Raw genomic sequence first — 18,601 nt, 5'->3', positions numbered from 1 at the left:
CGGGCTGCTCAGTCTCAGTCATCACAGCCTTTTGACAGCGGCTTGTGCCACACTGGGCCAGGCGGCTTGGCGGCAGCAAGCAACTGCGGCCATTGATGATGGCTGCTCAGATGGCAAAGGCTGAGCCCAAGCTGAGAATGGGCGCTTTGCGCAAGCCATCTTGTGCCCTTGCCACTTGCTGCCTGCCTGCCTGCCTGCCGGCTTGCTTGGCTGGACGAGAGTGAGAGGCGGCAGTAGGAGAGTTGTGAAGCGCGGCTGTAAGGAGGAGTCAGTGAAGGATGCCAGTATGTAAGTGTAGTAGGCTGCTGAGGAAAAGCAGATTCTTGTGCCCTGACAGCAGGAGCAGGGTGCCTGAGTTTGTGAGCTGAGTGGCCAACGGAGTACGGAGATTGTACTGTATGTGTGTGTGTGAGAGAGAGAGAGAGAGTGAGCAAAAGAGAGAGCAGCTCCTAGTGGGGACAGTTGGTGAGAGCAGCAAAAGCCTACGGCACCTGGTATTCCCAGGCGGTCTCCCATCCAAGTACTAACCAGGCCTGAGCCTGCTTAGCTTCCGAGATCAGACGGGATCGGGCGTTTTCAGGCTAGTATGGCCGTAGGCAGCAGAACACTGCTCCACACACTACTTCACCCGCATGCCTGCACTCTCAACTTCCCAACCGCTGCTCCTCTCTTCTCTTCTCCAATTCTCTGCCTTCGCCTCTTACCTTCCCTTTACAGCCCATTCACTCACACCCTACGCCCCTCTTCCCTCCCCTTTTCACCTCTCCTCCCTCACCTGCCCTCCTCTCCTCACAATTCACTCTGCTCCACCGCACTGCACTGCTTGCTGCTCACAATAGCCACCACCTCACCATCAGCCCTCTTACCCCTCGCGTCCCCTCTACCCCCACACACCTCTCTCACTGCCCAGGCCGCCACTGCATTCGCCCATCACTCTTCCCCTTTTTTCCCCTTTACTCTACTTTCTGCCTACTACTGCACACGCCGCAGCCGCTCCAGTCTACCTCATTAAGACCACCTTACCCTCGCCATGCTGACGCCCTCTTCAACCACACTGCCTTTTCCTTCTCGATCAGCTTCAAACAAAGAGAGAGGGATTATTCTTCGGCCCATTTAAGATGTGTGTTATGGTCGTATTCAATCAGTTCCCACGTCTCATGCTGATGCAGGCAGGAGCGCTTTGCGCAAGACAGCTTCTGCCCTTGCCACTTGCTGCCTGCCTGCCTGCCTGCCTGCCTGCCGGCTTGCTTGGCTGGACGAGAGTGAGAGGCGGCAGTAGGAGAGTTGTGAAGCGCGGCTATAAGGAGGAGTCAGTGAAGGATGCCAGTATGTAAGTGTAGTAGGCTGCTGAGGAAAAGCAGATACTTGTGCCCCAACAGCAGGAGCAGGGTGCCTGAGTTTCTGAGCTGTGTGGCCAACCGAGTGCGGAGACTGTACTGTGTGTGTGTGTGTGTGTGTGTGTGTGTGTGAGAGAGAGGGAGAGGGAGAGGGAGAGGGAGAGAGAGAGAGAGAGAGAGAGAGAGAGAGAGAGAGAGAGAGAGAGAGAGAGAGAGAGAAAGTAAGGGCACCTCCTAGTGGGGACAGTTTCTGAGAGCAGCAAAAGCCTACGGCACCTGGTATTCCCAGGCGGTCTCCCATCCAAGTACTAACCAGGCCTGAGCCTGCTTAGCTTCCGAGATCAGACGAGATCGGGCGTTTTCAGGCTAGTATGGCCGTAGGCAGCAGCACACTGCTCCTCACACTACTTCACCCGCATGCCTGCACTCTCAACTTCTCAGCTGCTTCTCCTCTCTTCTCTTCTCCACTTCTCTGACTTCGCCTCTTACCTTCCCTTTACAGCCCATTCACTCACACCCTACACCCCTCTTCCCTCCCCTTTTCACCTCTCCTCCTTCACCTGCCCTTCTCTCCTCACAATTCAACCACACTGTCTTTTCCTTGCCCACCTGCACGCGAGACACGCCTTTGCAGACCTCCTGCATCTTCAAGGACGTTCTGTCGCTTGAACACGGATTCAGTGCGACCTCCGAAGTTGCACAGTTCATCGCCTCGCCTTTCAATATTCCCAGAAGACTGGGAATGCTGGTTTCGTGGCCCTGCGTCTGTACGAGCTTCCATCTCATCGAAAGCTAGCAAATATTGAAAGGCCGACATAGGATGGATGCGGTGAGCGATCGGGTGTTTCCAATCGAGGTGCTCTCTAGCAGCAGAGGCCGCAGCCGGAACACATGTTGAGGAGTAGTTCGTTGAGCAGAGGCTGGTGCTTGTGGGACCATTCATTGGACGCCAATGTCACTGGGTATGTGATTAGTGCTTGATCAGCAATGAGACAGTGGGATAATTCATCGGCCCAATTCTCATGGGCCTGATTCATTCAGTTCCCACGTCTCATGCTCCTGCAGACTGCGATAATGACGGCTGGCTTCGGACTAGTGGCACCAAGTGCCTGCTTGTCTGCTTGAGCACTCTCTCAGCCCTGTCCTATATTGGACAGCCAGTGGCTGGGCGAAAGGATAGTGCAGGCAGAGGCAGAGGCATGCTCAGACTGCCGCCCGGCTAAAGGAAAGGCGTGGCTTGGACAGTATGGGGATCGAACCCACGACCTTGGCGTTATTAGCACCACGCTCTGACCAACTGAGCTAACCGTCCTCACCTGGGTGGGTGCGTGTGCCCACTGCCAGTCCAAGGGTCTGCAGAGACACGGGCTGCTCAGTCTCAGTCATCACAGCCTTTTGACAGCGGCTTGTGCCACACTGGGCCAGGCGGCTTGGCGGCAGCAAGCAACTGCGGCCATTGATGATGGCTGCTCAGATGGCAAAGGCTGAGCCCAAGCTGAGAATGGGCGCTTTGCGCAAGCCATCTTGTGCACTTGCCACTTGCTGCCTGCCTGCCTGCCTGCCGGCTTGCTTGGCTGGACGAGAGTGAGAGGCGGCAGTAGGAGAGTTGTGAAGCGCGGCTGTAAGGAGGAGTCAGTGAAGGATGCCAGTATGTAAGTGTAGTAGGCTGCTGAGGAAAAGCAGATTCTTGTGCCCTGACAGCAGGAGCAGGGTGCCTGAGTTTGTGAGCTGAGTGGCCAACGGAGTACGGAGATTGTACTGTATGTGTGTGTGTGTGAGAGAGAGAGAGTGAGCAAAAGAGAGAGCAGCTCCTAGTGGGGACAGTTGGTGAGAGCAGCAAAAGCCTACGGCACCTGGTATTCCCAGGCGGTCTCCCATCCAAGTACTAACCAGGCCTGAGCCTGCTTAGCTTCCGAGATCAGACGGGATCGGGCGTTTTCAGGCTAGTATGGCCGTAGGCAGCAGAACACTGCTCCACACACTACTTCACCCGCATGCCTGCACTCTCAACTTCCCAACCGCTGCTCCTCTCTTCTCTTCTCCATTTCTCTGCCTTCGCCTCTTACCTTCCCTTTACAGCCCATTCACTCACACCCTACGCCCCTCTTCCCTCCCCTTTTCACCTCTCCTCCCTCACCTGCCCTCCTCTCCTCACAATTCACTCTGCTCCACCGCACTGCACTGCTTGCTGCTCACAATAGCCACCACCTCACCATCAGCCCTCTTACCCCTCGCGTCCCCTCTACCCCCACACACCTCTCTCACTGCCCAGGCCGCCACTGCATTCGCCCATCACTCTTCCCCTTTTTTCCCCTTTACTCTACTTTCTGCCTACTACTGCACACGCCGCAGCCGCTCCAGTCTACCTCATTAAGACCACCTTACCCTCGCCATGCTGACGCCCTCTTCAACCACACTGCCTTTTCCTTCTCGATCAGCTTCAAACAAAGAGAGAGGGATTATTCTTCGGCCCATTTAAGATGTGTGTTATGGTCGTATTCAATCAGTTCCCACGTCTCATGCTGATGCAGGCAGGAGCGCTTTGCGCAAGACAGCTTCTGCCCTTGCCACTTGCTGCCTGCCTGCCTGCCTGCCTGCCGGCTTGCTTGGCTGGACGAGAGTGAGAGGCGGCAGTAGGAGAGTTGCGAAGCGCGGCTGTAAGGAGGAGTCAGTGAAGGATGCCAGTATGTAAGTGTAGTAGGCTGCTGAGGAAAAGCAGATACTTGTGCCCAACAGCAGGAGCAGGGTGCCTGAGTTTCTGAGCTGTGTGGCCAACCGAGTGCGGAGACTGTACTGTGTGTGTGTGTGTGTGTGTGAGAGAGAGAGAGAGAGAGGGAGAGGGAGGGAGGGAGGGAGGGAGGGAGGGAGGGAGAGAGAGAGAGAGAGAGAGAGAGAGAGAGAGAGAGAGAGAGAGGAGAGAGAGAGAGAGAGAGAGAGAGAGAGAGAGAGAAAGTAAGGGCACCTCCTAGTGGGGACAGTTTCTGAGAGCAGCAAAAGCCTACGGCACCTGGTATTCCCAGGCGGTCTCCCATCCAAGTACTAACCAGGCCTGAGCCTGCTTAGCTTCCGAGATCAGACGAGATCGGGCGTTTTCAGGCTAGTATGGCCGTAGGCAGCAGCACACTGCTCCTCACACTACTTCACCCGCATGCCTGCACTCTCAACTTCTCAGCCGCTTCTCCTCTCTTCTCTTCTCCACTTCTCTGACTTCGCCTCTTACCTTCCCTTTACAGCCCATTCACTCACACCCTACACCCCTCTTCCCTCCCCTTTTCACCTCTCCTCCTTCACCTGCCCTCCTCTCCTCACAATTCAACCACACTGTCTTTTCCTTGCCCACCTGCACGCGAGACACGCCTTTGCAGACCTCCTGCATCTTCAAGGACGTTCTGTCGCTTGAACACGGATTCAGTGCGACCTCCGAAGTTGCACAGTTCATCGCCTCGCCTTTCAATATTCCCAGAAGACTGGGAATGCTGGTTTCGTGGCCCTGCGTCTGTACGAGCTTCCATCTCATCGAAAGCTAGCAAATATTGAAAGGCCGACATAGGATGGATGCGGTGAGCGATCGGGTGTTTCCAATCGAGGTGCTCTCTAGCAGCAGAGGCCGCAGCCGGAACACATGTTGAGGAGTAGTTCGTTGAGCAGAGGCTGGTGCTTGTGGGACCATTCATTGGACGCCAATGTCACTGGGTATGTGATTAGTGCTTGATCAGCAATGAGACAGTGGGATAATTCATCGGCCCAATTCTCATGGGCCTGATTCATTCAGTTCCCACGTCTCATGCTCCTGCAGACTGCGATAATGACGGCTGGCTTCGGACTAGTGGCACCAAGTGCCTGCTTGTCTGCTTGAGCACTCTCTCAGCCCTGTCCTATATTGGACAGCCAGTGGCTGGGCGAAAGGATAGTGCAGGCAGAGGCAGAGGCATGCTCAGACTGCCGCCCGGCTAAAGGAAAGGCGTGGCTTGGACAGTATGGGGATCGAACCCACGACCTTGGCGTTATTAGCACCACGCTCTGACCAACTGAGCTAACCGTCCTCACCTGGGTGGGTGCGTGTGCCCACTGCCAGTCCAAGGGTCTGCAGAGACACGGGCTGCTCAGTCTCAGTCATCACAGCCTTTTGACAGCGGCTTGTGCCACACTGGGCCAGGCGGCTTGGCGGCAGCAAGCAACTGCGGCCATTGATGATGGCTGCTCAGATGGCAAAGGCTGAGCCCAAGCTGAGAATGGGCGCTTTGCGCAAGCCATCTTGTGCCCTTGCCACTTGCTGCCTGCCTGCCTGCCTGCCTGCCTGCCTGCCGGCTTGCTTGGCTGGACGAGAGTGAGAGGCGGCAGTAGGAGAGTTGTGAAGCGCGGCTGTAAGGAGGAGTCAGTGAAGGATGCCAGTATGTAAGTGTAGTAGGCTGCTGAGGAAAAGCAGATTCTTGTGCCCTGACAGCAGGAGCAGGGTGCCTGAGTTTGTGAGCTGAGTGGCCAACGGAGTACGGAGATTGTACTGTATGTGTGTGTGTGTGAGAGAGAGAGAGTGAGCAAAAGAGAGAGCAGCTCCTAGTGGGGACAGTTGGTGAGAGCAGCAAAAGCCTACGGCACCTGGTATTCCCAGGCGGTCTCCCATCCAAGTACTAACCAGGCCTGAGCCTGCTTAGCTTCCGAGATCAGACGGGATCGGGCGTTTTCAGGCTAGTATGGCCGTAGGCAGCAGAACACTGCTCCACACACTACTTCACCCGCATGCCTGCACTCTCAACTTCCCAACCGCTGCTCCTCTCTTCTCTTCTCCATTTCTCTGCCTTCGCCTCTTACCTTCCCTTTACAGCCCATTCACTCACACCCTACGCCCCTCTTCCCTCCCCTTTTCACCTCTCCTCCCTCACCTGCCCTCCTCTCCTCACAATTCACTCTGCTCCACCGCACTGCACTGCTTGCTGCTCACAATAGCCACCACCTCACCATCAGCCCTCTTACCCCTCGCGTCCCCTCTACCCCCACACACCTCTCTCACTGCCCAGGCCGCCACTGCATTCGCCCATCACTCTTCCCCTTTTTTCCCCTTTACTCTACTTTCTGCCTACTACTGCACACGCCGCAGCCGCTCCAGTCTACCTCATTAAGACCACCTTACCCTCGCCATGCTGACGCCCTCTTCAACCACACTGCCTTTTCCTTCTCGATCAGCTTCAAACAAAGAGAGAGGGATTATTCTTCGGCCCATTTAAGATGTGTGTTATGGTCGTATTCAATCAGTTCCCACGTCTCATGCTGATGCAGGCAGGAGCGCTTTGCGCAAGCCAGCTTGTGCCCTTGCCACTTGCTGCCTGCCTGCCTGCCTGCCGGCTTGCTTGGCTGGACGAGAGTGAGAGGCGGCAGTAGGAGAGTTGTGAAGCGCGGCTGTAAGGAGGAGTCAGTGAAGGATGCCAGTATGTAAGTGTAGTAGGCTGCTGAGGAAAAGCAGATACTTGTGCCCCAACAGCAGGAGCAGGGTGCCTGAGTTTCTGAGCTGTGTGGCCAACCGAGTGCGGAGACTGTACTGTGTGTGTGTGTGTGTGTGTGTGTGTGTGTGAGAGAGAGGGAGAGGGAGAGGGAGAGGGAGAGGGAGAGAGAGAGAGAGAGAGAGAGAGAGAGAGAGAGAGAGAGAGAGAGAGAAAGTAAGGGCACCTCCTAGTGGGGACAGTTTCTGAGAGCAGCAAAAGCCTACGGCACCTGGTATTCCCAGGCGGTCTCCCATCCAAGTACTAACCAGGCCTGAGCCTGCTTAGCTTCCGAGATCAGACGAGATCGGGCGTTTTCAGGCTAGTATGGCCGTAGGCAGCAGCACACTGCTCCTCACACTACTTCACCCGCATGCCTGCACTCTCAACTTCTCAGCTGCTTCTCCTCTCTTCTCTTCTCCACTTCTCTGACTTCGCCTCTTACCTTCCCTTTACAGCCCATTCACTCACACCCTACACCCCTCTTCCCTCCCCTTTTCACCTCTCCTCCTTCACCTGCCCTTCTCTCCTCACAATTCAACCACACTGTCTTTTCCTTGCCCACCTGCACGCGAGACACGCCTTTGCAGACCTCCTGCATCTTCAAGGACGTTCTGTCGCTTGAACACGGATTCAGTGCGACCTCCGAAGTTGCACAGTTCATCGCCTCGCCTTTCAATATTCCCAGAAGACTGGGAATGCTGGTTTCGTGGCCCTGCGTCTGTACGAGCTTCCATCTCATCGAAAGCTAGCAAATATTGAAAGGCCGACATAGGATGGATGCGGTGAGCGATCGGGTGTTTCCAATCGAGGTGCTCTCTAGCAGCAGAGGCCGCAGCCGGAACACATGTTGAGGAGTAGTTCGTTGAGCAGAGGCTGGTGCTTGTGGGACCATTCATTGGACGCCAATGTCACTGGGTATGTGATTAGTGCTTGATCAGCAATGAGACAGTGGGATAATTCATCGGCCCAATTCTCATGGGCCTGATTCATTCAGTTCCCACGTCTCATGCTCCTGCAGACTGCGATAATGACGGCTGGCTTCGGACTAGTGGCACCAAGTGCCTGCTTGTCTGCTTGAGCACTCTCTCAGCCCTGTCCTATATTGGACAGCCAGTGGCTGGGCGAAAGGATAGTGCAGGCAGAGGCAGAGGCAGAGGCATGCTCATACTGCCGCCCGGCTAAAGGAAAGGCGTGGCTTGGACAGTATGGGGATGGAACCCACGACCTTGGCGTTATTAGCACCACGCTCTGACCAACTGAGCTAACCGTCCTCACCTGGGTGGGTGCGTGTGCCCACTGCCAGTCCAAGGGTCTGCAGAGACACGGGCTGCTCAGTCTCAGTCATCACAGCCTTTTGACAGCGGCTTGTGCCACACTGGGCCAGGCGGCTTGGCGGCAGCAAGCAACTGCGGCCATTGATGATGGCTGCTCAGATGGCAAAGGCTGAGCCCAAGCTGAGAATGGGCGCTTTGCGCAAGCCATCTTGTGCCCTTGCCACTTGCTGCCTGCCTGCCTGCCTGCCGGCTTGCTTGGCTGGACGAGAGTGAGAGGCGGCAGTAGGAGAGTTGTGAAGCGCGGCTGTAAGGAGGAGTCAGTGAAGGATGCCAGTATGTAAGTGTAGTAGGCTGCTGAGGAAAAGCAGATTCTTGTGCCCTGACAGCAGGAGCAGGGTGCCTGAGTTTGTGAGCTGAGTGGCCAACGGAGTACGGAGATTGTACTGTATGTGTGTGTGTGTGAGAGAGAGAGAGTGAGCAAAAGAGAGAGCAGCTCCTAGTGGGGACAGTTGGTGAGAGCAGCAAAAGCCTACGGCACCTGGTATTCCCAGGCGGTCTCCCATCCAAGTACTAACCAGGCCTGAGCCTGCTTAGCTTCCGAGATCAGACGGGATCGGGCGTTTTCAGGCTAGTATGGCCGTAGGCAGCAGAACACTGCTCCACACACTACTTCACCCGCATGCCTGCACTCTCAACTTCCCAACCGCTGCTCCTCTCTTCTCTTCTCCATTTCTCTGCCTTCGCCTCTTACCTTCCCTTTACAGCCCATTCACTCACACCCTACGCCCCTCTTCCCTCCCCTTTTCACCTCTCCTCCCTCACCTGCCCTCCTCTCCTCACAATTCACTCTGCTCCACCGCACTGCACTGCTTGCTGCTCACAATAGCCACCACCTCACCATCAGCCCTCTTACCCCTCGCGTCCCCTCTACCCCCACACACCTCTCTCACTGCCCAGGCCGCCACTGCATTCGCCCATCACTCTTCCCCTTTTTTCCCCTTTACTCTACTTTCTGCCTACTACTGCACACGCCGCAGCCGCTCCAGTCTACCTCATTAAGACCACCTTACCCTCGCCATGCTGACGCCCTCTTCAACCACACTGCCTTTTCCTTCTCGATCAGCTTCAAACAAAGAGAGAGGGATTATTCTTCGGCCCATTTAAGATGTGTGTTATGGTCGTATTCAATCAGTTCCCACGTCTCATGCTGATGCAGGCAGGAGCGCTTTGCGCAAGACAGCTTCTGCCCTTGCCACTTGCTGCCTGCCTGCCTGCCTGCCTGCCGGCTTGCTTGGCTGGACGAGAGTGAGAGGCGGCAGTAGGAGAGTTGCGAAGCGCGGCTGTAAGGAGGAGTCAGTGAAGGATGCCAGTATGTAAGTGTAGTAGGCTGCTGAGGAAAAGCAGATACTTGTGCCCAACAGCAGGAGCAGGGTGCCTGAGTTTCTGAGCTGTGTGGCCAACCGAGTGCGGAGACTGTACTGTGTGTGTGTGTGTGTGTGTGAGAGAGAGAGAGAGAGAGGGAGAGGGAGGGAGGGAGGGAGGGAGGGAGGGAGGGAGAGAGAGAGAGAGAGAGAGAGAGAGAGAGAGAGAGAGAGAGAGAGAGAGAGAGAGAGAGAGAGAGAGAGAGAGAGAAAGTAAGGGCACCTCCTAGTGGGGACAGTTTCTGAGAGCAGCAAAAGCCTACGGCACCTGGTATTCCCAGGCGGTCTCCCATCCAAGTACTAACCAGGCCTGAGCCTGCTTAGCTTCCGAGATCAGACGAGATCGGGCGTTTTCAGGCTAGTATGGCCGTAGGCAGCAGCACACTGCTCCTCACACTACTTCACCCGCATGCCTGCACTCTCAACTTCTCAGCCGCTTCTCCTCTCTTCTCTTCTCCACTTCTCTGACTTCGCCTCTTACCTTCCCTTTACAGCCCATTCACTCACACCCTACACCCCTCTTCCCTCCCCTTTTCACCTCTCCTCCTTCACCTGCCCTCCTCTCCTCACAATTCAACCACACTGTCTTTTCCTTGCCCACCTGCACGCGAGACACGCCTTTGCAGACCTCCTGCATCTTCAAGGACGTTCTGTCGCTTGAACACGGATTCAGTGCGACCTCCGAAGTTGCACAGTTCATCGCCTCGCCTTTCAATATTCCCAGAAGACTGGGAATGCTGGTTTCGTGGCCCTGCGTCTGTACGAGCTTCCATCTCATCGAAAGCTAGCAAATATTGAAAGGCCGACATAGGATGGATGCGGTGAGCGATCGGGTGTTTCCAATCGAGGTGCTCTCTAGCAGCAGAGGCCGCAGCCGGAACACATGTTGAGGAGTAGTTCGTTGAGCAGAGGCTGGTGCTTGTGGGACCATTCATTGGACGCCAATGTCACTGGGTATGTGATTAGTGCTTGATCAGCAATGAGACAGTGGGATAATTCATCGGCCCAATTCTCATGGGCCTGATTCATTCAGTTCCCACGTCTCATGCTCCTGCAGACTGCGATAATGACGGCTGGCTTCGGACTAGTGGCACCAAGTGCCTGCTTGTCTGCTTGAGCACTCTCTCAGCCCTGTCCTATATTGGACAGCCAGTGGCTGGGCGAAAGGATAGTGCAGGCAGAGGCAGAGGCATGCTCAGACTGCCGCCCGGCTAAAGGAAAGGCGTGGCTTGGACAGTATGGGGATCGAACCCACGACCTTGGCGTTATTAGCACCACGCTCTGACCAACTGAGCTAACCGTCCTCACCTGGGTGGGTGCGTGTGCCCACTGCCAGTCCAAGGGTCTGCAGAGACACGGGCTGCTCAGTCTCAGTCATCACAGCCTTTTGACAGCGGCTTGTGCCACACTGGGCCAGGCGGCTTGGCGGCAGCAAGCAACTGCGGCCATTGATGATGGCTGCTCAGATGGCAAAGGCTGAGCCCAAGCTGAGAATGGGCGCTTTGCGCAAGCCATCTTGTGCCCTTGCCACTTGCTGCCTGCCTGCCTGCCTGCCTGCCTGCCTGCCGGCTTGCTTGGCTGGACGAGAGTGAGAGGCGGCAGTAGGAGAGTTGTGAAGCGCGGCTGTAAGGAGGAGTCAGTGAAGGATGCCAGTATGTAAGTGTAGTAGGCTGCTGAGGAAAAGCAGATTCTTGTGCCCTGACAGCAGGAGCAGGGTGCCTGAGTTTGTGAGCTGAGTGGCCAACGGAGTACGGAGATTGTACTGTATGTGTGTGTGTGTGAGAGAGAGAGAGTGAGCAAAAGAGAGAGCAGCTCCTAGTGGGGACAGTTGGTGAGAGCAGCAAAAGCCTACGGCACCTGGTATTCCCAGGCGGTCTCCCATCCAAGTACTAACCAGGCCTGAGCCTGCTTAGCTTCCGAGATCAGACGGGATCGGGCGTTTTCAGGCTAGTATGGCCGTAGGCAGCAGAACACTGCTCCACACACTACTTCACCCGCATGCCTGCACTCTCAACTTCCCAACCGCTGCTCCTCTCTTCTCTTCTCCATTTCTCTGCCTTCGCCTCTTACCTTCCCTTTACAGCCCATTCACTCACACCCTACGCCCCTCTTCCCTCCCCTTTTCACCTCTCCTCCCTCACCTGCCCTCCTCTCCTCACAATTCACTCTGCTCCACCGCACTGCACTGCTTGCTGCTCACAATAGCCACCACCTCACCATCAGCCCTCTTACCCCTCGCGTCCCCTCTACCCCCACACACCTCTCTCACTGCCCAGGCCGCCACTGCATTCGCCCATCACTCTTCCCCTTTTTTCCCCTTTACTCTACTTTCTGCCTACTACTGCACACGCCGCAGCCGCTCCAGTCTACCTCATTAAGACCACCTTACCCTCGCCATGCTGACGCCCTCTTCAACCACACTGCCTTTTCCTTCTCGATCAGCTTCAAACAAAGAGAGAGGGATTATTCTTCGGCCCATTTAAGATGTGTGTTATGGTCGTATTCAATCAGTTCCCACGTCTCATGCTGATGCAGGCAGGAGCGCTTTGCGCAAGCCAGCTTGTGCCCTTGCCACTTGCTGCCTGCCTGCCTGCCTGCCGGCTTGCTTGGCTGGACGAGAGTGAGAGGCGGCAGTAGGAGAGTTGTGAAGCGCGGCTGTAAGGAGGAGTCAGTGAAGGATGCCAGTATGTAAGTGTAGTAGGCTGCTGAGGAAAAGCAGATACTTGTGCCCCAACAGCAGGAGCAGGGTGCCTGAGTTTCTGAGCTGTGTGGCCAACCGAGTGCGGAGACTGTACTGTGTGTGTGTGTGTGTGTGTGTGTGTGTGTGTGAGAGAGAGGGAGAGGGAGAGGGAGAGGGAGAGGGAGAGAGAGAGAGAGAGAGAGAGAGAGAGAGAGAGAGAGAGAGAGAGAAAGTAAGGGCACCTCCTAGTGGGGACAGTTTCTGAGAGCAGCAAAAGCCTACGGCACCTGGTATTCCCAGGCGGTCTCCCATCCAAGTACTAACCAGGCCTGAGCCTGCTTAGCTTCCGAGATCAGACGAGATCGGGCGTTTTCAGGCTAGTATGGCCGTAGGCAGCAGCACACTGCTCCTCACACTACTTCACCCGCATGCCTGCACTCTCAACTTCTCAGCTGCTTCTCCTCTCTTCTCTTCTCCACTTCTCTGACTTCGCCTCTTACCTTCCCTTTACAGCCCATTCACTCACACCCTACACCCCTCTTCCCTCCCCTTTTCACCTCTCCTCCTTCACCTGCCCTTCTCTCCTCACAATTCAACCACACTGTCTTTTCCTTGCCCACCTGCACGCGAGACACGCCTTTGCAGACCTCCTGCATCTTCAAGGACGTTCTGTCGCTTGAACACGGATTCAGTGCGACCTCCGAAGTTGCACAGTTCATCGCCTCGCCTTTCAATATTCCCAGAAGACTGGGAATGCTGGTTTCGTGGCCCTGCGTCTGTACGAGCTTCCATCTCATCGAAAGCTAGCAAATATTGAAAGGCCGACATAGGATGGATGCGGTGAGCGATCGGGTGTTTCCAATCGAGGTGCTCTCTAGCAGCAGAGGCCGCAGCCGGAACACATGTTGAGGAGTAGTTCGTTGAGCAGAGGCTGGTGCTTGTGGGACCATTCATTGGACGCCAATGTCACTGGGTATGTGATTAGTGCTTGATCAGCAATGAGACAGTGGGATAATTCATCGGCCCAATTCTCATGGGCCTGATTCATTCAGTTCCCACGTCTCATGCTCCTGCAGACTGCGATAATGACGGCTGGCTTCGGACTAGTGGCACCAAGTGCCTGCTTGTCTGCTTGAGCACTCTCTCAGCCCTGTCCTATATTGGACAGCCAGTGGCTGGGCGAAAGGATAGTGCAGGCAGAGGCAGAGGCAGAGGCATGCTCATACTGCCGCCCGGCTAAAGGAAAGGCGTGGCTTGGACAGTATGGGGATGGAACCCACGACCTTGGCGTTATTAGCACCACGCTCTGACCAACTGAGCTAACCGTCCTCACCTGGGTGGGTGCGTGTGCCCACTGCCAGTCCAAGGGTCTGCAGAGACACGGGCTGCTCAGTCTCAGTCATCACAGCCTTTTGACAGCGGCTTGTGCCACACTGGGCCAGGCGGCTTGGCGGCAGCAAGCAACTGCGGCCATTGATGATGGCTGCTCAGATGGCAAAGGCTGAGCCCAAGCTGAGAATGGGCGCTTTGCGCAAGCCATCTTGTGCCCTTGCCACTTGCTGCCTGCCTGCCTGCCTGCCGGCTTGCTTGGCTGGACGAGAGTGAGAGGCGGCAGTAGGAGAGTTGTGAAGCGCGGCTGTAAGGAGGAGTCAGTGAAGGATGCCAGTATGTAAGTGTAGTAGGCTGCTGAGGAAAAGCAGATTCTTGTGCCCTGACAGCAGGAGCAGGGTGCCTGAGTTTGTGAGCTGAGTGGCCAACGGAGTACGGAGATTGTACTGTATGTGTGTGTGTGTGAGAGAGAGAGAGTGAGCAAAAGAGAGAGCAGCTCCTAGTGGGGACAGTTGGTGAGAGCAGCAAAAGCCTACGGCACCTGGTATTCCCAGGCGGTCTCCCATCCAAGTACTAACCAGGCCTGAGCCTGCTTAGCTTCCGAGATCAGACGGGATCGGGCGTTTTCAGGCTAGTATGGCCGTAGGCAGCAGAACACTGCTCCACACACTACTTCACCCGCATGCCTGCACTCTCAACTTCCCAACCGCTGCTCCTCTCTTCTCTTCTCCATTTCTCTGCCTTCGCCTCTTACCTTCCCTTTACAGCCCATTCACTCACACCCTACGCCCCTCTTCCCTCCCCTTTTCACCTCTCCTCCCTCACCTGCCCTCCTCTCCTCACAATTCACTCTGCTCCACCGCACTGCACTGCTTGCTGCTCACAATAGCCACCACCTCACCATCAGCCCTCTTACCCCTCGCGTCCCCTCTACCCCCACACACCTCTCTCACTGCCCAGGCCGCCACTGCATTCGCCCATCACTCTTCCCCTTTTTTCCCCTTTACTCTACTTTCTGCCTACTACTGCACACGCCGCAGCCGCTCCAGTCTACCTCATTAAGACCACCTTACCCTCGCCATGCTGACGCCCTCTTCAACCACACTGCCTTTTCCTTCTCGATCAGCTTCAAACAAAGAGAGAGGGATTATTCTTCGGCCCATTTAAGATGTGTGTTATGGTCGTATTCAATCAGTTCCCACGTCTCATGCTGATGCAGGCAGGAGCGCTTTGCGCAAGACAGCTTCTGCCCTTGCCACTTGCTGCCTGCCTGCCTGCCTGCCTGCCTGCCGGCTTGCTTGGCTGGACGAGAGTGAGAGGCGGCAGTAGGAGAGTTGTGAAGCGCGGCTGTAAGGAGGAGTCAGTGAAGGATGCCAGTATGTAAGTGTAGTAGGCTGCTGAGGAAAAGCAGATACTTGTGCCCCAACAGCAGGAGCAGGGTGCCTGAGTTTCTGAGCTGTGTGGCCAACCGAGTGCGGAGACTGTACTGTGTGTGTGTGTGAGAGAGAGAGAGAGAGAGGGAGGGAGGGAGGGAGGGAGGGAGGGAGGGAGGGAGGGAGAGAGAGAGAGAGAGAGAGAGAGAGAGAGAGAGAGAGAGAGAGAGAGAGAGAGAGAGAGAGAGAGAGAGAGAGAGAGAGAGAGAGAAGTAAGGGCACCTCCTAGTGGGGACAGTTTCTGAGAGCAGCAAAAGCCTACGGCACCTGGTATTCCCAGGCGGTCTCCCATCCAAGTACTAACCAGGCCTGAGCCTGCTTAGCTTCCGAGATCAGACGAGATCGGGCGTTTTCAGGCTAGTATGGCCGTAGGCAGCAGCACACTGCTCCTCACACTACTTCACCCGCATGCCTGCACTCTCAACTTCTCAGCTGCTTCTCCTCTCTTCTCTTCTCCACTTCTCTGACTTCGCCTCTTACCTTCCCTTTACAGCCCATTCACTCACACCCTACACCCCTCTTCCCTCCCCTTTTCACCTCTCCTCCTTCACCTGCCCTTCTCTCCTCACAATTCAACCACACTGTCTTTTCCTTGCCCACCTGCACGCGAGACACGCCTTTGCAGACCTCCTGCATCTTCAAGGACGTTCTGTCGCTTGAACACGGATTCAGTGCGACCTCCGAAGTTGCACAGTTCATCGCCTCGCCTTTCAATATTCCCAGAAGACTGGGAATGCTGGTTTCGTGGCCCTGCGTCTGTACGAGCTTCCATCTCATCGAAAGCTAGCAAATATTGAAAGGCCGACATAGGATGGATGCGGTGAGCGATCGGGTGTTTCCAATCGAGGTGCTCTCTAGCAGCAGAGGCCGCAGCCGGAACACATGTTGAGGAGTAGTTCGTTGAGCAGAGGCTGGTGCTTGTGGGACCATTCATTGGACGCCAATGTCACTGGGTATGTGATTAGTGCTTGATCAGCAATGAGACAGTGGGATAATTCATCGGCCCAATTCTCATGGGCCTGATTCATTCAGTTCCCACGTCTCATGCTCCTGCAGACTGCGATAATGACGGCTGGCTTCGGACTAGTGGCACCAAGTGCCTGCTTGTCTGCTTGAGCACTCTCTCAGCCCTGTCCTATATTGGACAGCCAGTGGCTGGGCGAAAGGATAGTGCAGGCAGAGGCAGAGGCATGCTCAGACTGCCGCCCGGCTAAAGGAAAGGCGTGGCTTGGACAGTATGGGGATGGAACCCACGACCTCGGCGTTATTAGCACCACGCTCTGACCAACTGAGCTAACCGTCCTCACCTGGGTGGGTGCGTGTGCCCACTGCCAGTCCAAGGGTCTGCAGAGACACGGGCTGCTCAGTCTCAGTCATCACAGCCTTTTGACAGCGGCTTGTGCCACACTGGGCCAGGCGGCTTGGCGGCAGCAAGCAACTGCGGCCATTGATGATGGCTGCTCAGATGGCAAAGGCTGAGCCCAAGCTGAGAATGGGCGCTTTGCGCAAGCCATCTTGTGCCCTTGCCACTTGCTGCCTGCCTGCCTGCCTGCCTGCCGGCTTGCTTGGCTGGACGAGAGTGAGAGGCGGCAGTAGGAGAGTTGTGAAGCGCGGCTGTAAGGAGGAGTCAGTGAAGGATGCCAGTATGTAAGTGTAGTAGGCTGCTGAGGAAAAGCAGATTCTTGTGCCCTGACAGCAGGAGCAGGGTGCTGAGTTTGTGAGCTGAGTGGCCAACGGAGTACGGAGATTGTACTGTATGTGTGTGTGTGAGAGAGAGAGAGAGTGAGCAAAAGAGAGAGCAGCTCCTAGTGGGGACAGTTGGTGAGAGCAGCAAAAGCCTACGGCACCTGGTATTCCCAGGCGGTCTCCCATCCAAGTACTAACCAGGCCTGAGCCTGCTTAGCTTCCGAGATCAGACGGGATCGGGCGTTTTCAGGCTAGTATGGCCGTAGGCAGCAGCACACTGCTCCTCACACTACTTCACCCGCATGCCTGCACTCTCAACTTCTCAGCCGCTTCTCCTCTCTTCTCTTCTCCACTTCTCTGACTTCGCCTCTTACCTTCCCTTTACAGCCCATTCACTCACACCCTACACCCCTCTTCCCTCCCCTTTTCACCTCTCCTCCCTCACCTGCCCTCCTCTCCTCACAATTCAACCACACTGTCTTTTCCTTGCCCACCTGCACGCGAGACACGCCTTTGCAGACCTCCTGCATCTTCAAGGACGTTCTGTCGCTTGAACACGGATTCAGTGCGACCTCCGAAGTTGCACAGTTCATCGCCTCGTGGCAGAAGACTGGGAATGCTGGTTTCGTGGCCCTGCGTCTGTACGAGCTTCCATCTCATCGAAAGCTAGCAAATATTGAAAGGCCGACATAGGATGGATGCGGTGAGCGATCGGGTGTTTCCAATCGAGGTGCTCTCTAGCAGCAGAGGCCGCAGCCGGAACACATGTTGAGGAGTAGTTCGTTGAGCAGAGGCTGGTGCTTGTGGGACCATTCATTGGACGCCAATGTCACTGGGTATGTGATTAGTGCTTGATCAGCAATGAGACAGTGGGATAATTCATCGGCCCAATTCTCATGGGCCTGATTCATTCAGTTCCCACGTCTCATGCTCCTGCAGACTGCGATAATGACGGCTGGCTTCGGACTAGTGGCACCAAGTGCCTGCTTGTCTGCTTGAGCACTCTCTCAGCCCTGTCCTATATTGGACAGCCAGTGGCTGGGCGAAAGGATAGTGCAGGCAGAGGCAGAGGCAGAGGCATGCTCATACTGCCGCCCGGCTAAAGGAAAGGCGTGGCTTGGACAGTATGGGGATGGAACCCACGACCTTGGCGTTATTAGCACCACGCTCTGACCAACTGAGCTAACCGTCCTCACCTGGGTGGGTGCGTGTGCCCACTGCCAGTCCAAGGGTCTGCAGAGACACGGGCTGCTCAGTCTCAGTCATCACAGCCTTTTGACAGCGGCTTGTGCCACACTGGGCCAGGCGGCTTGGCGGCAGCAAGCAACTGCGGCCATTGATGATGGCTGCTCAGATGGCAAAGGCTGAGCCCAAGCTGAGAATGGGCGCTTTGCGCAAGCCATCTTGTGCCCTTGCCACTTGCTGCCTGCCTGCCTGCCTGCCTGCCTGCCTGCCGGCTTGCTTGGCTGGACGAGAGTGTGAGAGGCGGCAGTAGGAGAGTTGTGAAGCGCGGCTGTAAGGAGGAGTCAGTGAAGGATGCCAGTATGTAAGTGTAGTAGGCTGCTGAGGAAAAGCAGATTCTTGTGCCCTGACAGCAGGAGCAGGGTGCCTGAGTTTGTGAGCTGAGTGGCCAACGGAGTACGGAGATTGTACTGTATGTGTGTGTGTGAGAGAGAGAGAGAGAGTGAGCAAAAGAGAGAGCAGCTCCTAGTGGGGACAGTTGGTGAGAGCAGCAAAAGCCTACGGCACCTGGTATTCCCAGGCGGTCTCCCATCCAAGTACTAACCAGGCCTGAGCCTGCTTAGCTTCCGAGATCAGACGGGATCGGGCGTTTTCAGGCTAGTATGGCCGTAGGCAGCAGAACACTGCTCCACACACTACTTCACCCGCATGCCTGCACTCTCAACTTCCCAACCGCTGCTCCTCTCTTCTCTTCTCCAATTCTCTGCCTTCGCCTCTTACCT

At 55.8% G+C, this 18,601-nt stretch overlaps 21 non-coding genes across 21 annotated transcripts; all 21 read right to left on the bottom strand.

Annotated features, from left to right (window-relative positions):
- Positions 1-479: 479 nt before the first annotated feature.
- LOC140733871 (5S ribosomal RNA) lies at positions 480-598 on the bottom strand. Its single transcript, XR_012100425.1, has one exon. It is a non-coding gene; the product is annotated as a 5S ribosomal RNA (ribosomal RNA).
- Positions 599-1,601: 1,003 nt separating this feature from the next.
- Positions 1,602-1,720, bottom strand: LOC140733803 (5S ribosomal RNA). The gene has a single exon (XR_012100363.1). It is a non-coding gene; the product is annotated as a 5S ribosomal RNA (ribosomal RNA).
- Positions 1,721-2,575: 855 nt separating this feature from the next.
- trnai-aau (transfer RNA isoleucine (anticodon AAU)) lies at positions 2,576-2,649 on the bottom strand. The gene has a single exon. It is a non-coding gene; the product is annotated as a tRNA-Ile (tRNA).
- A 529-nt stretch (positions 2,650-3,178) lies between these two features.
- Positions 3,179-3,297, bottom strand: LOC140733870 (5S ribosomal RNA). Its single transcript, XR_012100424.1, has one exon. It is a non-coding gene; the product is annotated as a 5S ribosomal RNA (ribosomal RNA).
- A 1,035-nt stretch (positions 3,298-4,332) lies between these two features.
- Positions 4,333-4,451, bottom strand: LOC140733802 (5S ribosomal RNA). The gene has a single exon (XR_012100362.1). It is a non-coding gene; the product is annotated as a 5S ribosomal RNA (ribosomal RNA).
- Positions 4,452-5,306: 855 nt separating this feature from the next.
- On the bottom strand, positions 5,307-5,380 carry trnai-aau (transfer RNA isoleucine (anticodon AAU)). The gene has a single exon. It is a non-coding gene; the product is annotated as a tRNA-Ile (tRNA).
- Positions 5,381-5,921: 541 nt separating this feature from the next.
- On the bottom strand, positions 5,922-6,040 carry LOC140733869 (5S ribosomal RNA). The gene has a single exon (XR_012100423.1). It is a non-coding gene; the product is annotated as a 5S ribosomal RNA (ribosomal RNA).
- A 991-nt stretch (positions 6,041-7,031) lies between these two features.
- On the bottom strand, positions 7,032-7,150 carry LOC140733801 (5S ribosomal RNA). The gene has a single exon (XR_012100361.1). It is a non-coding gene; the product is annotated as a 5S ribosomal RNA (ribosomal RNA).
- An 861-nt stretch (positions 7,151-8,011) lies between these two features.
- On the bottom strand, positions 8,012-8,085 carry trnai-aau (transfer RNA isoleucine (anticodon AAU)). The gene has a single exon. It is a non-coding gene; the product is annotated as a tRNA-Ile (tRNA).
- Positions 8,086-8,614: 529 nt separating this feature from the next.
- On the bottom strand, positions 8,615-8,733 carry LOC140733868 (5S ribosomal RNA). The gene has a single exon (XR_012100422.1). It is a non-coding gene; the product is annotated as a 5S ribosomal RNA (ribosomal RNA).
- A 1,032-nt stretch (positions 8,734-9,765) lies between these two features.
- Positions 9,766-9,884, bottom strand: LOC140733800 (5S ribosomal RNA). The gene has a single exon (XR_012100360.1). It is a non-coding gene; the product is annotated as a 5S ribosomal RNA (ribosomal RNA).
- Positions 9,885-10,739: 855 nt separating this feature from the next.
- On the bottom strand, positions 10,740-10,813 carry trnai-aau (transfer RNA isoleucine (anticodon AAU)). The gene has a single exon. It is a non-coding gene; the product is annotated as a tRNA-Ile (tRNA).
- Positions 10,814-11,354: 541 nt separating this feature from the next.
- LOC140733867 (5S ribosomal RNA) lies at positions 11,355-11,473 on the bottom strand. Its single transcript, XR_012100421.1, has one exon. It is a non-coding gene; the product is annotated as a 5S ribosomal RNA (ribosomal RNA).
- A 991-nt stretch (positions 11,474-12,464) lies between these two features.
- LOC140733798 (5S ribosomal RNA) lies at positions 12,465-12,583 on the bottom strand. The gene has a single exon (XR_012100358.1). It is a non-coding gene; the product is annotated as a 5S ribosomal RNA (ribosomal RNA).
- Positions 12,584-13,444: 861 nt separating this feature from the next.
- trnai-aau (transfer RNA isoleucine (anticodon AAU)) lies at positions 13,445-13,518 on the bottom strand. The gene has a single exon. It is a non-coding gene; the product is annotated as a tRNA-Ile (tRNA).
- Positions 13,519-14,047: 529 nt separating this feature from the next.
- On the bottom strand, positions 14,048-14,166 carry LOC140733866 (5S ribosomal RNA). Its single transcript, XR_012100420.1, has one exon. It is a non-coding gene; the product is annotated as a 5S ribosomal RNA (ribosomal RNA).
- Positions 14,167-15,206: 1,040 nt separating this feature from the next.
- Positions 15,207-15,325, bottom strand: LOC140733797 (5S ribosomal RNA). The gene has a single exon (XR_012100357.1). It is a non-coding gene; the product is annotated as a 5S ribosomal RNA (ribosomal RNA).
- An 855-nt stretch (positions 15,326-16,180) lies between these two features.
- On the bottom strand, positions 16,181-16,254 carry trnai-aau (transfer RNA isoleucine (anticodon AAU)). Its single transcript has one exon. It is a non-coding gene; the product is annotated as a tRNA-Ile (tRNA).
- Positions 16,255-16,786: 532 nt separating this feature from the next.
- On the bottom strand, positions 16,787-16,905 carry LOC140733864 (5S ribosomal RNA). Its single transcript, XR_012100418.1, has one exon. It is a non-coding gene; the product is annotated as a 5S ribosomal RNA (ribosomal RNA).
- Positions 16,906-17,755: 850 nt separating this feature from the next.
- Positions 17,756-17,829, bottom strand: trnai-aau (transfer RNA isoleucine (anticodon AAU)). The gene has a single exon. It is a non-coding gene; the product is annotated as a tRNA-Ile (tRNA).
- A 545-nt stretch (positions 17,830-18,374) lies between these two features.
- Positions 18,375-18,493, bottom strand: LOC140733863 (5S ribosomal RNA). The gene has a single exon (XR_012100417.1). It is a non-coding gene; the product is annotated as a 5S ribosomal RNA (ribosomal RNA).
- Positions 18,494-18,601: the final 108 nt, after the last annotated feature.

Source organism: Hemitrygon akajei, chromosome 9 (genome assembly GCF_048418815.1).
Source record: "Hemitrygon akajei chromosome 9, sHemAka1.3, whole genome shotgun sequence".
Classification (NCBI taxonomy): domain Eukaryota; kingdom Metazoa; phylum Chordata; class Chondrichthyes; order Myliobatiformes; family Dasyatidae; genus Hemitrygon; species Hemitrygon akajei.
The sequence above is the reverse complement of the archived record's forward strand: the minus strand, read 5'-3'. Positions and strand labels throughout refer to the sequence as shown.